At 45.1% G+C, this 13,607-nt stretch overlaps 1 protein-coding gene across 11 annotated transcripts in view; it reads left to right on the plus strand.

Moving 5' to 3' along the window:
- Nucleotides 1-9,404: 9,404 nt before the first annotated feature.
- Nucleotides 9,405-13,607, plus strand: part of MTMR3 (myotubularin related protein 3) — a 135,119-nt gene continuing 130,916 nt past the window's right edge. For 4 of the 11 annotated variants that reach the window (XM_055405310.2, XM_055405317.2, XM_055405321.2 and 1 more), the window contains exon 1: nt 9,405-9,592. The gene's annotated coding sequence lies outside the window, so the exon portion shown is untranslated. Of the gene's footprint in view, nt 9,593-9,781; nt 9,938-12,172; nt 12,248-13,607 lie in introns of those variants that run through there. The other 7 variants (XM_055405314.2, XM_055405318.2, XM_055405315.2 and 4 more) reach the window with 4 other exon arrangements.

A 13,607-nucleotide genomic window follows, 5' to 3' on the forward strand; every position in this document is an offset into this window, starting at 1 on the left:
TCTCTGATCTTCTCTTTTCTGCCTTTAGAACCACATTTCCCAGAGAGGTGTTTGCTGACAATCTTCCATGCCATTGGACTAGGGGTGCAGGATGATTTCTTCTCTCTGGTTGGATATAAATCTGTAATTTCCCTATAAGACCAAGACCCCCAGATCACACCGGCTGGCCTTTTATGTTGTGTATGCCCTGATGAAGAAGGATGGAGTGTGTCATGTCCTGGAAGACTCAACCTTAAAAAGTCAAGAATGTAGGACTCGGAGAGACAGATGGCATACATCCAATGAAAGGGTTTGTCAGCATCCAGAGACTTGTTGGAACAGGGTTGATTATTTCCTAGAGGTGCTGATGAAAGAACGGTAATATTAAAAGAATTCGATCATTAGGGAATCTAGTCTGCGATCTATTATTAACACAACATGAAGTCATCGAACTTCGGCATGATTTTAATCTGAAAAGCGTAAGCCTGCCGCACAGAAAGATGCCCAAATAAACCTATACTTGCTCCAGTTGGGTGGTTCAGCGAACAGGTTGGCTCTCTTTCGCCTCTGGGTCTTTGTGTGTGCTGTTCCCTTTTCCTGAGCCATCCTTTCTCTGACTTTCACCCTAGTAATCCCTTCCTTTCTTTCTGGTCTCTGTATCAATGTTACCTGGCCTCCTATAAGAGTGGGGTGGGCTCTCTACTTAACTGCTACTGTAAATCCTGTATCTTCTCCATCAGAATACTTATCTGCTTTCTGTTGACTTTGTTGTGTCAATCAGACTATGTACGTCCCTGGAGAGCAGGGACTGGTTTTGTCTTGTTCACCGTCGCATCTTCAGAGCTTGGCATCATGCTAGACAAAGTGGGTACTCAACAAGCATTGCTAACAAACAAGAAGATCCGGTGTGAGAACTTCCCTGGTGGTCCAGTGGTGAGACTGTGCTTCCAACGTAAGGGGCACAGGTTTGGTCCCTGCTTGGGGAACTGAGATCCTGCATGCCATGAGAGCTGCCAAATTAGAAAAAAAAAAAAAGATTGAGTGTGTATACTTTTTGCTTCTCAGACACATTGGATAAACTGAGGCAGCTTGGCAGACTCTTTAGCAGGTCTGGGAATGGAACCGAGATTTTTTGACACCGGATGAGAGATTCTTTTTCATACCTTTAGACAGCTTCTTAAATAACTTAATTCCTTTCCAGCAGAGCTTTTGCAGACTTATTCTTGTCTTTCTTGTCATCACCTTGGAGGTGAAGACTGTTTTGGAGAATTATTTTATAACAAATGGGATCTCGGGGCAGAGGAAAATTTATCTAACTCTCAGGGCTAGGAGAAATGTGTGTCTTTTGGACCTTGAATTTAAATGAGCCAGCAAATCCCGGCTAATTCTCTTCCCTTGCTGGGTCCCGTCTGCTTCATTCTCAGCAAAGGAGAAACCCAGCCTGTGTCACCCATGATTTATGTGCTGCTGTTTGCTCTCCTCCCCTAGAACATTAAACACCCTGAAGAGAGGGGGAAGAAGAGATAATCTCAGGATGCCTGGCTGTCAGAGAATGTTTAGGGGCAGGCTCTCTGCTCTGGTGGGAAGTGGGAGGAGGCTGAAATGTTAGGGAAAAAAGAAAAGACCGATGGGGCTTTTACATAAAAGGAACAAGGGAGTCTCTGTTTGCTCCAACCTTTGCGAAAACCATTGGCCTCTGACCTGAGAGACCTGGGTACTTGATTTCCTTGTTTCCCAAGTGCCTTTGGGCAAGACTTGCCTCTCTCTGGGTCTCAGTTTCCCCAGCTGGCGAGGGAAGGTCTGCCCAGCTTGAGCTCCCACAGCCTCAGGAAGCTGGCGCGAGCTGTCTGTTGCGTGGAGAGAGGCGTACAGGCAGCTCTGTGGTTGACCACGTGTACCCCTGCTCCCCTTCTCAGGCTCTGGGGCTCTGGGCGAGCTCCTCCGCTCTCAGGGCCTCCATGTGCTCTGATGGGGTTGATCGCCTGGCGCTTCCGCGTTGGGTGGCTGACAGCTGGAGCTCCCCGCAGGACTGGCAGGGAGCCAGCGTTTAATAAGGGTCAGCTATTCCTGGGGCTGTTGTTCCTGAGATGGTCCCTGGCCTTGGTCAGTGTCCCTCCACCTGAGTTCCCTGCTCGGTGCCTGTGGCTGGTGGGGGCAGGGCCTCCCTGGCAGCACTTGGAAACTCTGCGCAGAGGAGAGGAGGAGCTATTTTCAGTGGATTCTGGTTCTATTTGTGGCTTTGAGTTGGCCCAAGCTGCAGGGAAGAGCAAGCCGGGCACTGAGGGAGGTGTGTCATCTTTCAGCCAAGACGGTAGGGAGAGGAGGAGGGATGGAGAGGAGACCCAGGGAAGGTGCCCCTCCTCTCCTAAGGTTCCCTCCCCCATGACCCCTTCTATCCTCTCCTTGCCAATTTCATCTTCTCTGCCTTCCCTGGGGGGAATTTAGAAGGGGCAATTGGCCTTTTCAAGGTGGATTTAATTAGTAACACGAAGCGACCCATCAATCTGGTTAACACAGTGTTCCTGACCAGCCGCATTGATTTTCTTAGGCTGAAGTGGGATTCACATCCTCAGCAGAAACTGTGCGGTATTTATTAAAACCTAAGTGGTGTCTAAGCTACCAAACATCTACATCATTCATCAGAGTGTAGAGGAAGCACTCTCATTTCCCTATTGGACCCTGGGGCATTACCTGTTGACACCCCTGACTACCCCCAGTGGGCTTTTTAACCTCTCTGAGCCTCAGTTCCCTCATTTGTGAAGTTAATGGGGTGGGGGAGCACTGGAGGGGCTTGCCAGGGAGACTTGGAGCTCTTGAATCCTTTCCAGCAGCAATTCTGTGATTCTCTGAAGCCATAATTAAACGAGGAGAAGCTGAATCCTTTAATCAGAGGATGGTTGGTAGGACTGGGAGGCTCCACAGAGAGGATGACATGCTACTCTGTCATTTTCTGGATGAGAAAACTGAGGCCCCGAGGGTGGGGTCAGGTCAGATAGTGAGTCAGTGGCTCAGCTGGGTCAGGAATCCAGGCCTCCGACTTCCTGTTGCAGCAGGCCTTCCCGACACTGCACTGCTGGGAGGAGGACTGGAAGCACATCAATGCACCTGCTCATTTATTTAACTCCCACCGTAATTCATTTTCCATATGACATCACCCACCTGGTAAGGTATGGTGGCAGGTCTGCCCTCGTCAAAAACTCAATCACTATTTCAGTGTTTCCCAATAACCGGTCATTTGAGTGCTATCCTCATGAATTTTTGACATCATCAGATTTGATTAATATATATGTCACATTTTTCTTTCTTTTTCTCCTTCAATATTCATTTATTTGGCTGTGTCAGATCTTCTCTCACTGGCTCAATAGTTGAGGCATGAGGGCTTAGTTGCCTCTCGTGGCATGTGAGACCTGAGTTCCCTGACCAGGGACTGAACCTGAGTCCCTTGCATTGCAAGGTAGATTCTTATCCACAGGACCACCAGGGATGTCCCTACATTTTTCTTTAAATCAGTTCTTCACTTTACATAAATAAACTTAGCCTCATCCTAAGCAAAGACACCTGTTATACTGAGTTTGATCTGCTATGTTTGTCCACGTATATATTAAACATAACTATTAAAGTTAAAAAATTCACGTACCGACTAAAGATGTCTTTGCAGTTGAGAAATTCCAATGAAAATGGCAGTGGTTCTCAACCTTGTTGGTTTCCTTAAAAGTTATTGAGGACCCTGGGACTTCCCTGGTGGTCCAGTGGCTAAGACTCTGCGCTTTCAATGCAGGGGCCCCGGGTTCGATCCCTGGTCTAGGGAACTAGATCTCATATGCGGCAACTACAGATTGAGCATTCTGTATGCCACAGCTAAGACCTGGCACAGCCAAATAAATAAATAATATTTAAAAAAAATATTGAGGACCTTGAATAACTTTAGTTTCGTAGGTTATGTCAATTGATATTCACCTTGTTAAGAATTAAAACTGACAAGATATTAAATTACTTGTCATTTATTAAAAGATACATGATTAAAAAAATATTACAAATCCAAGACATGGTAATATAAATTACATATTTTCATTAAAAACTACTCTGTGTTCCAGAATGAAAAATTTAGTGAGGAGAATGGCATTGCTTTACACATTTGCAGGTCTTATTAAGCTTTGACTTAAGAGAGGAATTCTATATTCTCCTCTCTGCTTCTGCATTCAGTCTATGTCAGTTTGTTTTTGTTGAAATACATGAAGACTCTACAGTCTCATACAGTTCAGATGGTTGTAGATATTATTTTTTTGATACTACACTAAAACTTGAGAAGAGGTAGTTTCTTAAAGTTTAGTTGCATAAATTCATTTGAATGAAGCTTTTGTACTCAGTCACACTAAACTCTATTGGTTTGTCCTGTACTTTGAATAGATCTTTTATTCATGCATGATTGGGTAACATTATGCATTGGTCATTTGGAAAATATTGGTTCACTGGGTTATGCAGCTCCTCCAAGTGTAGGCATACTTTATTATGCAATATCAAAAATTCACTTTTGTTAATATTACTACCCATCTAAGCAGAAAAGACATTAGGACTGGGAAGCTGTCAAGTGCATGGTGGGACATTCAAGTTTTCCAAAATTCCAATGAAGCTCCAGTTTTATCACTGACAACAAATATCATCAACTATTTTACTTAACGGGACAAACCCATTTCATATATTTTTGAGAAAACGTTTGCCAAATATCCAAGTCTGAAAAACTGTATTTCGCATGTTTGACCATTCCTTTCACATAAAGTGAAAGTCACTCAGTTGTGTCTGACTCTTTGTGACCCCATGGACTATATAGTCCATGGAATTCTCCAGGCCAGAATACTGGAGTGGGTAGCCTATCCCTTCTCCAGTGGATCTTCCCAACCCAGGAATCGAACCATGGTCTCCTGCTTTGCAAGTGGATTCTTTACCAACTGAACTATTAGGGAAGCCAGCCTTTCACATAAAGTAAAAGTAATTTGCTTTTGAAAAAATCTTACTTTTTTCCCCTAAAATAGAGGCTAGATCAGTGCAACTCACTGCAGAAGAGCTTTCCTTTGAGACAGCCACCCTACTTCTGCCCCTAGCAAAAGCGCTTTATGTGTGGGAATTAACAGCTTAAGAGGTTTGGAATTTCATTTTAGAGTGATGTAAAGTGTTTCAGAACTGAATAGTGGTGGCAGCTGCACAATATTGTGAATGTACTAAATGCCACTAAACTGTTCACTTTAAAATGGTTTTTATGTTACATGAATTTCAGCTCAAAAAGTGGGAAAAGGTGTTTTGTGCATAATTTTTATTCATCATGCTGCTGCTAAGTCACATCAGTCGTGTCCGACTCTATGTGACCCCCATAGATGGCAGCCCACCAGGCTCCCCTGTCCCTGGGATTCTCCAGGCAAGAACACTGGAGCGGGTTGCCATTGTCTTCTCCAATGTGTGAAAGTGAAAAGTGAAAGTGAAGTCGCTCAGTCGTGTCCGACTCTTCGTGACCCCATGGACTGCAGGCTACCAGGCTCCTCTGTCCATGGGATTTTCCAGGCAAGAGTACTGGAGTGGGTTGCCATTGCCTTTTCTGTTATTCATCATAGAGAGTGTTAAAAAGACTTGTAGGCAAAGGTCTAGAGTTAATAATATTGAGGTTTTGTTTTTGTGCTTTTTTTTTTAACTGCTTTGTCAAGGACATTCTTAAGTGAAATCGGTATTTTGTTTACTATCAGCGTTTACCAGTTCACCATCAGTACATTCATGAAAAATATGATGGGAACCAGTACAAATGGTGTCACTGTCTTAAACTGTGCCAGCAACTTTACCACCTCTGCTTTTGCACCATCAGTGCATATGTCAACATGGTAAAAAAGGTAAATGAGTTCTTAGCTTTATTATGAAAACAGTTTTAACCCATCTGGGTCCCTGAACAAGTTTCAGGGCTCTAGAGAACCCATGGACCACACTTGGAGGACCATTGGTCTATGCTGAATTAGAGTTGAGCTGACCTAACTCCAGCAGTAGGGGTGTAGTATGCTGCCTGGAAAATCCTTGAAGATGTTGAATTACAGAAATTTGGGTTCCATTCTAGTTTCTACCTGATCCTGAGCAAGTAGTTCCTCAAAATCTGAGAGCTGCAGTTACCTCTGTCTGCTAGCTGGGTATGGAGGCCAATGAGATGCTGAAGGGTTATGAGAGTTTAGGGATAATCTTCTAAAAGCGCTCACTGAAGGGGAAGTGACTTTTATCATTAAGCAGCAGGACCTAGCGTTGGGAAGGCTACATTTTAGGGGGTTGAGGGATTTCTGCTTTCCAGGGACCCTGTATGACCCTGGGAAGCCTCCATCAATCAATCTTTCCATCTGTTCTTAGACTACTTCAAAGAGTCACTGAGCAGCTGGAAGAACATTTTCAGCTTTAAAGATAGCAGCGGGGAAAAGAGGCTGAAAGGGGAGCAGGAGGAGGGGAGGAAGGTCAGGTGGGATAGCAGGGGCCCCCTCACATGAGAAATAGGGCAGTGAAAAGCTGTGACTGAGCCTGGATCGACTTTTCTCTTTTCTTGAATTACCTCACAAAGTATTGTCAGCAGAAGCCCACAATAAATCCCACCCATTTGTTTGGCTTTTCATAAGTTTTCAAAGTTATTACTTTTAAGAATCCTTACACACCAACGTGAGGTGAGCAAAGTGATGATTGGGACCCATGGAACTGAAGTGAAAACTGAGGCAAAGAAACAGGAAACTAGAAACAAGTATACAGAAGCACCAAGATTCAAACGTAAGTCCTTAGACTCAGAGCAGCTTCCTTTCTATTGTTTCTTCGTAGGCTCTACTCCTTGAAGTGTTTTTTCAAGGCCACACAGCAGTTTTCTCTTTTTTATTTGGAGACAATTTACTAAGGCCTGCTGCCTTAACAGTAAGAAGGTGGGTGGTAGTGGGAATGAGGTGCAGAATGGAGTTTAAAAGCATACTTTAGAATCAAGTCGTCGGAGTTCAAATCCTGATTTACACCTCCTCATGTGTAAAAAGGGAGCATAACAATACCTGGTCACAGCTCTGTTAAGACCACATTAGATCTACATGTTAAGCATTCATATAGCATAAGCACATCTTCAGGTTCAACCCATGAGAATGAGGACACACAAATAGTGACTCAAAGTCCACAAATTTCTCCTACGTCCTATGAACTAGTTGAGGATTCCTTAGCCCAAGTTAAAAGGCAAATACTGCGCCTATTGTTCAGTCGCCCAGTCGTGTCCCACTCTTTGCGACCCCATGGACTGCAGCACGCCAGGCGGCACCGGGCGATACTCTTGTCTAAAAACCGGTCCACGTGCTATGCCAAAAGTCGGCCCTCTACTTTCGGATTCTTGGTGACTGTGAGATTGGCTGAGGGAATGCTAACACTCTATTGGCTGAACATCTGCCACGAGCTACCTCATGGGAAGCTAGACAGCCTGTGGGTGGGCCATCCTGGAGTCAGGTGGTAGTTTCCACCCAATAAGAGACCACCAGCTATAGAACCCGAACCTTCAGTCTTGGCCTGAACAGAGGCCTAGGTAGCAAAACGTATGCTCCCGAGGAATGAACTTGACGGGAATCTTATTTTATTGGACAACAGGAGAAACAGGTGGGAAAAGCAGTTTTTTGTTTGTTCATTAGTTCTTTGTACTTACTATTTCCTCTCTCATTCCTTAAAGGCTATATAGTCATATAACAGGAAAAGGAAAACTGGATAGCAGAAATATAAGAAAAGTTGAAGAGTTGAGGCAGGAGGAAAAGTCACTATTAATATATGGATTTGAGGGGCCAACAGTAGGCCACCATTAAACTTCACAATTAGCATTGGGCTTTCTGAAAGCCAAGGTAAAAAGATACAGGATCATCTGCTTAATACTAATTATCAGAAATGAAGGGCACTGTATCTGTGAGTCTTGTAGGCAGAGATATCCTGCTATATCAGTAACAAAGGATATTGTGACCGTCAAACCATCAACAGTTGGCAGCTGCCTCCCCTAAGCTGCACCTTGATGGGATTCAGGGTGCAAAATCTACAATACTAGCGGCAAAAGTTATGGTGCATTTTGAAGGAATGATTTCAATGAGCCCAGACGGCTTGTATCTTCCCATACATAAAAAAGTGCTAAATTCATTAACTTGAGATGTCTGCTTTTTTCTTAAACAGTGATCTTACGATGTTCTGACTACCTGATTTTTGGTGTAAAAATTCCTATATATTCGGCTCCTCCCTTACCTCTTTGGAATAGTCCTTCCAAACTATCAGAGGTTGACTCTCGGGCTTAAGTCCTCTGTATGTTGGCCAAATGAAACATAATTCTCAGTTTTTAGGTTGTGCAAATTTTTTCTTTTTGGAGCTGACAGTAAAACAAAGCCTTTCCTAACTCTGAACTCTAATGTAATTTCTTACTTGGGATTTTATTTCAGGCAATGATGCCACAAAGTTGGCAGTACAGTTTGGTGGGGAGAGAAGAGTTTTTGTTATCAGTAGGGATTGGGTTTGCTTTTAAAAAATTTTTTAGTGTATCTTATCCTAGACTGCAATTTCTTCAGCTGAAAATGGTGGTAATAACAGTATCTACCCATTTAAGCTGTGAAGATTAAATTGGATGTGTTGTATTGAAATTTGCTATTAATCAAGAAAATTTCCCGCTGTTTGTCATGAGCAGTTCTAGGTGCTGGGGATAAAGTGATGAACAAAACAAAGAAGATCCTTATCTTCAAATAGCTTTTACTTAAGAATAGGATAGAAAGACAACAAACATTGAAAAAAAACATAAATAGTTGCAGAGTGCTGTGGAAAAAAACAATACAACAAATGCAAGGATAGATTTCATTAGACTGATTCAGCCATTTTCCGGAAAAGTCAAAGACAAAACGTTAAAGTGCTAATCTTACAGGTGAATCTGTTAGGGCCTGAGGGAATTCGGTCCTGGTTTGTAGATTTGTTCTACAAGCTATTGTGTACGCAGAGCGGACACGACTCAGCGACAGAACTGAACGGGTTACAAATTTTTTTTTTTGCTTGTTTGAAAAGACTTCTTTGGTGGAAGCAGTGTGAAATTGTATTCTGAGTGGAACCTTGAGCACGCTATATTTAGTTGCATTACATTAAATTAGTTTTATTCTTAGCACAGTTACAGGTGATTACGCTTGTTCGAGCATTGTCTTGCCCCTGGCTGTAGAGCTAGGAAAAGATGCCTCGCCAAAATGTTGACTTCCTCGCCCATTCTGTTTCTCTCTTCCAGCTGGAGCGTCCAGCTAACCCCTCGCCCGCCGCGGGCGTTCGGCTGATCTGCAGCCCCGCCCACCGCCGGGGCGTGTCTACCGCCCCAGACCACGCCCCTTGCTCCGACCGCCGGTAGGGGGCCGGAGCGTGCGCGCGCGCCCCCGCTCGCGGCCCGGCTCGGCGTCGGGAGCGCGCTCTGTGTGGCTGGTGCCGCCATGTTGTTGTGGTTGTGAGAAGGCGGTGGCGGAGGCGCAGCCGGTCGACACGCTCCCGCGGCCCAGGCGCTGCCCCCCGCCGGCCCCGGCTGGGCGCCTCGAGGGGTGGCGGAGGCCGTGCCGTGCCGGTCCTCGCCATGTTCTGCAGCCCGGTAAGGAAGCCCACCCCCCACCCCCCCGTCTACTCCGGGGGTGAGGAGGAGCTGGAGGAGGGGCCGTCCTCGGCCGCGGCGCCGCGGCTGTCACCCTCTGAGGAGGCGGCGAGCCGCGGGGGGCCGGGGACGGCGTGCGTGGCCCGGGGAGGGCGGCCACGGCCGCCAGCGGGAGGCGCGGGCAGCGGGAGCGCCGCGGCGGGGCTCGGCCCGGACCCTCGGCGCGCGGGAGGCGGGGTCCGGCCGGGGCGGCCTTTCCGGAGCCGGTGGGGACGGGCCCACGGGGCCGAGGGGTGTGAGGCGCTCCCCGGTAGCGGCCGGGGAGACGCCCGCGGACTGCAGGAGGTGAGCGTGCGCCCCTCGCCCCCACCGGGTCCGTGGGCGTCGTCAGGGGCCCCGGAACCCCCGGGGCGAGCCGAGCGGGCCCGCGGCTTGTGGGAAGGAGGAGCGGCCGCCCGCCTGTGGAGCAGGGCATCCTCCTGAGCTGGTAGTCCTGGGGTGGGAAGGATGGTTCGGGGGTGCTTGAGAGAACTCAGCACTGGTCAGACTGCCTCACGAAAGGTTAGAGTGATTTCTAACCTGGTGAAAAATCCTGCCGCTTAGGACCCCTAGGATAGTATTGTTGGTTGTACTTTGGGCTGGAAAACTTGCTTCAAAATAGTAAGGGTAAATTTTACGGCGATTTTAATAAACTCCTCTGGGGTCTGATAACCTTACCTGTGAGTTTTGCACAGGAGCTACTGTTTGGGGTAATGATATCCAGGTGTTGTCTCCAGATTGAGGCCTAGATTCTTACCTGTTTTAGTATCTTGACGTACACTTTGTTGTATGACAGTGTCTGCTTGTTTTTTTTTTTTTCCCCCACAGCGAGGGAAAAAAAGTGGGCTTGCTCTTCCAGTTGAGCTTCACCTTCGTTTCTCATAATGTGGGCGACGGTGCCGTCAAGGCCTGCGTTGAATTATGCGGGATGATTTTTGTTTTTAGTATAAAATAGTTGGGATTTATAGGTGTAGAGGTGTTGGGGACCTCCCCCTTTCACATCCAAGGCTGTTCCAATAGGGCAAGAGACAGGATGCTTGTGGTTTTTTTGCTCAGAGACCAAGTGAGGGACACCAGCGTTTGTTGGTGTCAAGCAGAGTCTTCCCTTCTAAGGCTTGTGACTTGGGTGGGAAGAAGAGCTTAGAGAATGACACTGTTTGGAGTAAACCCGGTACACTTTGTGACATTTAACTAAATTTGGAGGGTTCTAGATTGGCTCCGTATGAAGGCTTCTTTCAGCTCTAATTAACTCCCTTATTTTCAGGTGGCTCAGAGCTGTTCACGTGACCAGTATGCTTCTGCGGCCCCACTTGTTAGTTAATAGCAAGCCATAGGAGAACCCAAGTTTTCCCAGTTTGTAAACCAGGTTTTTTAGTTTGGTGGTTAACTAATTAAATACCAGTTGTCAGAAATAGTATGGACTGCCTGAAATGCTTAGTCCAGGCCTCACCCGGGACCTGGTGAATTAAAATCTCTGAGCCTTACAAAGCTCCCTGAGTGATTCTAGTCAGCCAGGTTTGTGAATGTCCGCTTTAAATCACCTCCGGTAGGATTTCCAGTAATTACAACTCCTGAGAGTGTTTTTAATTGTTTATACAATTTGAGAGGTATGGAAAAGAGGGGAGCCTGAGCATCTCTTAAAATGCAGTGGATTTATGTAGGGAAACAGATCCATTGCCAAAAATTACTTGTGCACATCTTCAGGGACATGCTTCATAAAATTAGAGGTATATCTAGAGATATAATGAGCAGTCCAGAGGACAGAAGCAGAGAGGGAGAGGCAGAAAGTCTGCTTGTGGGCCACAGAGAGCTCCAATGAAGCTGCTTTCCAACTTCACTGTTGCCCCTAAACTGTCTGATTCAGGTTTCTAGTAAAGTGGGGGTAGGGCAGGTGAATTAGCAGTCATTTGAGACTAAGGTTGTGAACCAGGAAGGTTTACTGTGGATTGTGAAAAGTTCTTGAACTATGCCTAAGGCCATGAGGAGTGGCAAAGTCAGTTCTAAAGTCTGATGTAGTTCTGGTTAACACTTTCGGTTGGTAAAGTGGAGTGCTGAGTTACCAAAGGAAGTATTCCTATTTCAGAGGGAGTGTGGTAAGGTTTGTTATGATTTTGGAAGAGTTGGAAGAAAGTGTTAAAGTTGTAGAGAGCAGTGAAGGAGTCTGGTCAGCATCCTATTAAATCATAGTGTAGTACTGTTAGAGAAGCACATGCAGTTGTCCGCTGCGAGAGTGAGAGCTGGAGGCCTTGTACGTTTTGTTCTTTGGTATCTGGAGTAGTTAGCATCGTTCTCAGCGTATACTGTGCCCTCGGGTATTTGTTGAGTAAGTGGATAGTATTGAGGTGGGAAAAAGAACAGTTTTGGTGGTTGATAACAGCGTTTGTTATTAAAAGCTTTTTGATAATTTGCATTGAGTTAAAGAGTCAGATTTTTAGTCCTTGTGGTTTGCCTAAGATACTCTGTTTTCTAAAGACTGTTATTGGATACTATCCTGTCCCTAGTTTTGGGGTCTTAAATGTGCCTTGGTTTTTTATTTTTTAGATTGTGTTGTTAATTGACTGCTGCTGGGAATGTCACTTCTCTAGACCTCCATTTTCTTATCCGTAAAATTAAAAGGTTTGTAATTATTGACCTAAAGTAATTTCTCCAGCCTGGTTTTGCAAATCTTTATTGTGATTTTTATTTAGTGTTAATCTCATATAGGTAGATGAATCTTCTGTTTTGGATTCTGCTTTTGACTTATGGATTACAGACGTTGTCCAAAAGTGCTCTGGAAATTGCATGCATGTTGCAAGTGTTATGCAGAAACAACATGCTTATGCTGTTGTAACTCACTGAGTGTTGTAATCAAAACGGATTTCACATAGAGAACTTCATAATTGAGTGTGAAGCCACAAGATTAAGAATGGTTTGGTGCAAGTTTGTGTAATGTCTGTGGTCAGTTGTTTCTTACAGACCACCCAATTCTGTAATTTTCTATGCTGAATTTATATGTAGTTTTATAGTCATTGAAACTTAAGACAAAATATAAGATCAAATCCATACCCGATTGAACTAGGATTCCCAATTTTAGAAGCTACCAGAATTGTTAACATTGTTATTTTTCATGTTAATTTTGTGCTTTTATCTTCACTTTTGCATCTAGAACCTTAACATACCTTTCAAGTTCATATCAGACATTTAAAGTGAAAACTGTTGTCGCATGACAGTGGATGCCTAGTAAGTTCTGAGTTCAAGTCCGAGTTGTGCTTCTCATTAGCTGTGTTGTTTCTGGCAAACCACATAAGCCTTCTGAGCTTCAGGTCCCTCATTAGTCAAAGGAAGAAGAGCAACTTCTCTGTGTATTTCAGTATGTCAGTGAGGATGAAATGGAATGGTGTATATGAAAAGCAGTCTAAAAATGTCAGTGGATGATGATGGAGCCCTATTGTGTTAGAATCCTGTTTTCCTGGAAGAGTTGACTTGTGGAGCAGTGGTCAATCTGGTATCTGCTGTCAAGTGCAGAATTTAGTAATATCACTGATAAAGCAACAGAAAAGATTTCTGTGCTGTACTCTTGCTTGGAGAAACCTTTTAGCAGCACTTGCATCCAGTCTGCCAATAGGAATAGTCAGTGTTTCTAGAAACTTCACAGGGATCCAAGATGTCTTAAATTTGTGCCAAGGTTTGCAGGCTACCCACTCCAGTATTCCTGGGCTTCTCTTGTGGCTCAGCTGGCTAAAAAATGTGTGCCTGCGATGTGGGAGACCTGGGTTCGATCCCTGGGTTGGGAAGATCCCCTGGAGAAGGGAAAGGCTACCCATTCCAGTATTCTGGCCTGGAGAATCATGGGGTCGAAAAGAGTTGGACATGACTGAGCGACTTTGACTTCACTTCCTTGCCCTTAGAGTAGATTTGCTAGATTTCACCCATTTCGTTATGTTGGAGTGGTGGTGGAAAGTGATGGGGTCAGGGGGTTTGGCACATTCTGCGTAAT

The sequence above is a fragment of the Moschus berezovskii genome, chromosome 19 (assembly GCF_049115385.1).
Source record: "Moschus berezovskii isolate FMDL1 chromosome 19, NW_MosBer_1.0, whole genome shotgun sequence".
In the NCBI taxonomy this organism is placed as follows: domain Eukaryota; kingdom Metazoa; phylum Chordata; class Mammalia; order Artiodactyla; family Moschidae; genus Moschus; species Moschus berezovskii.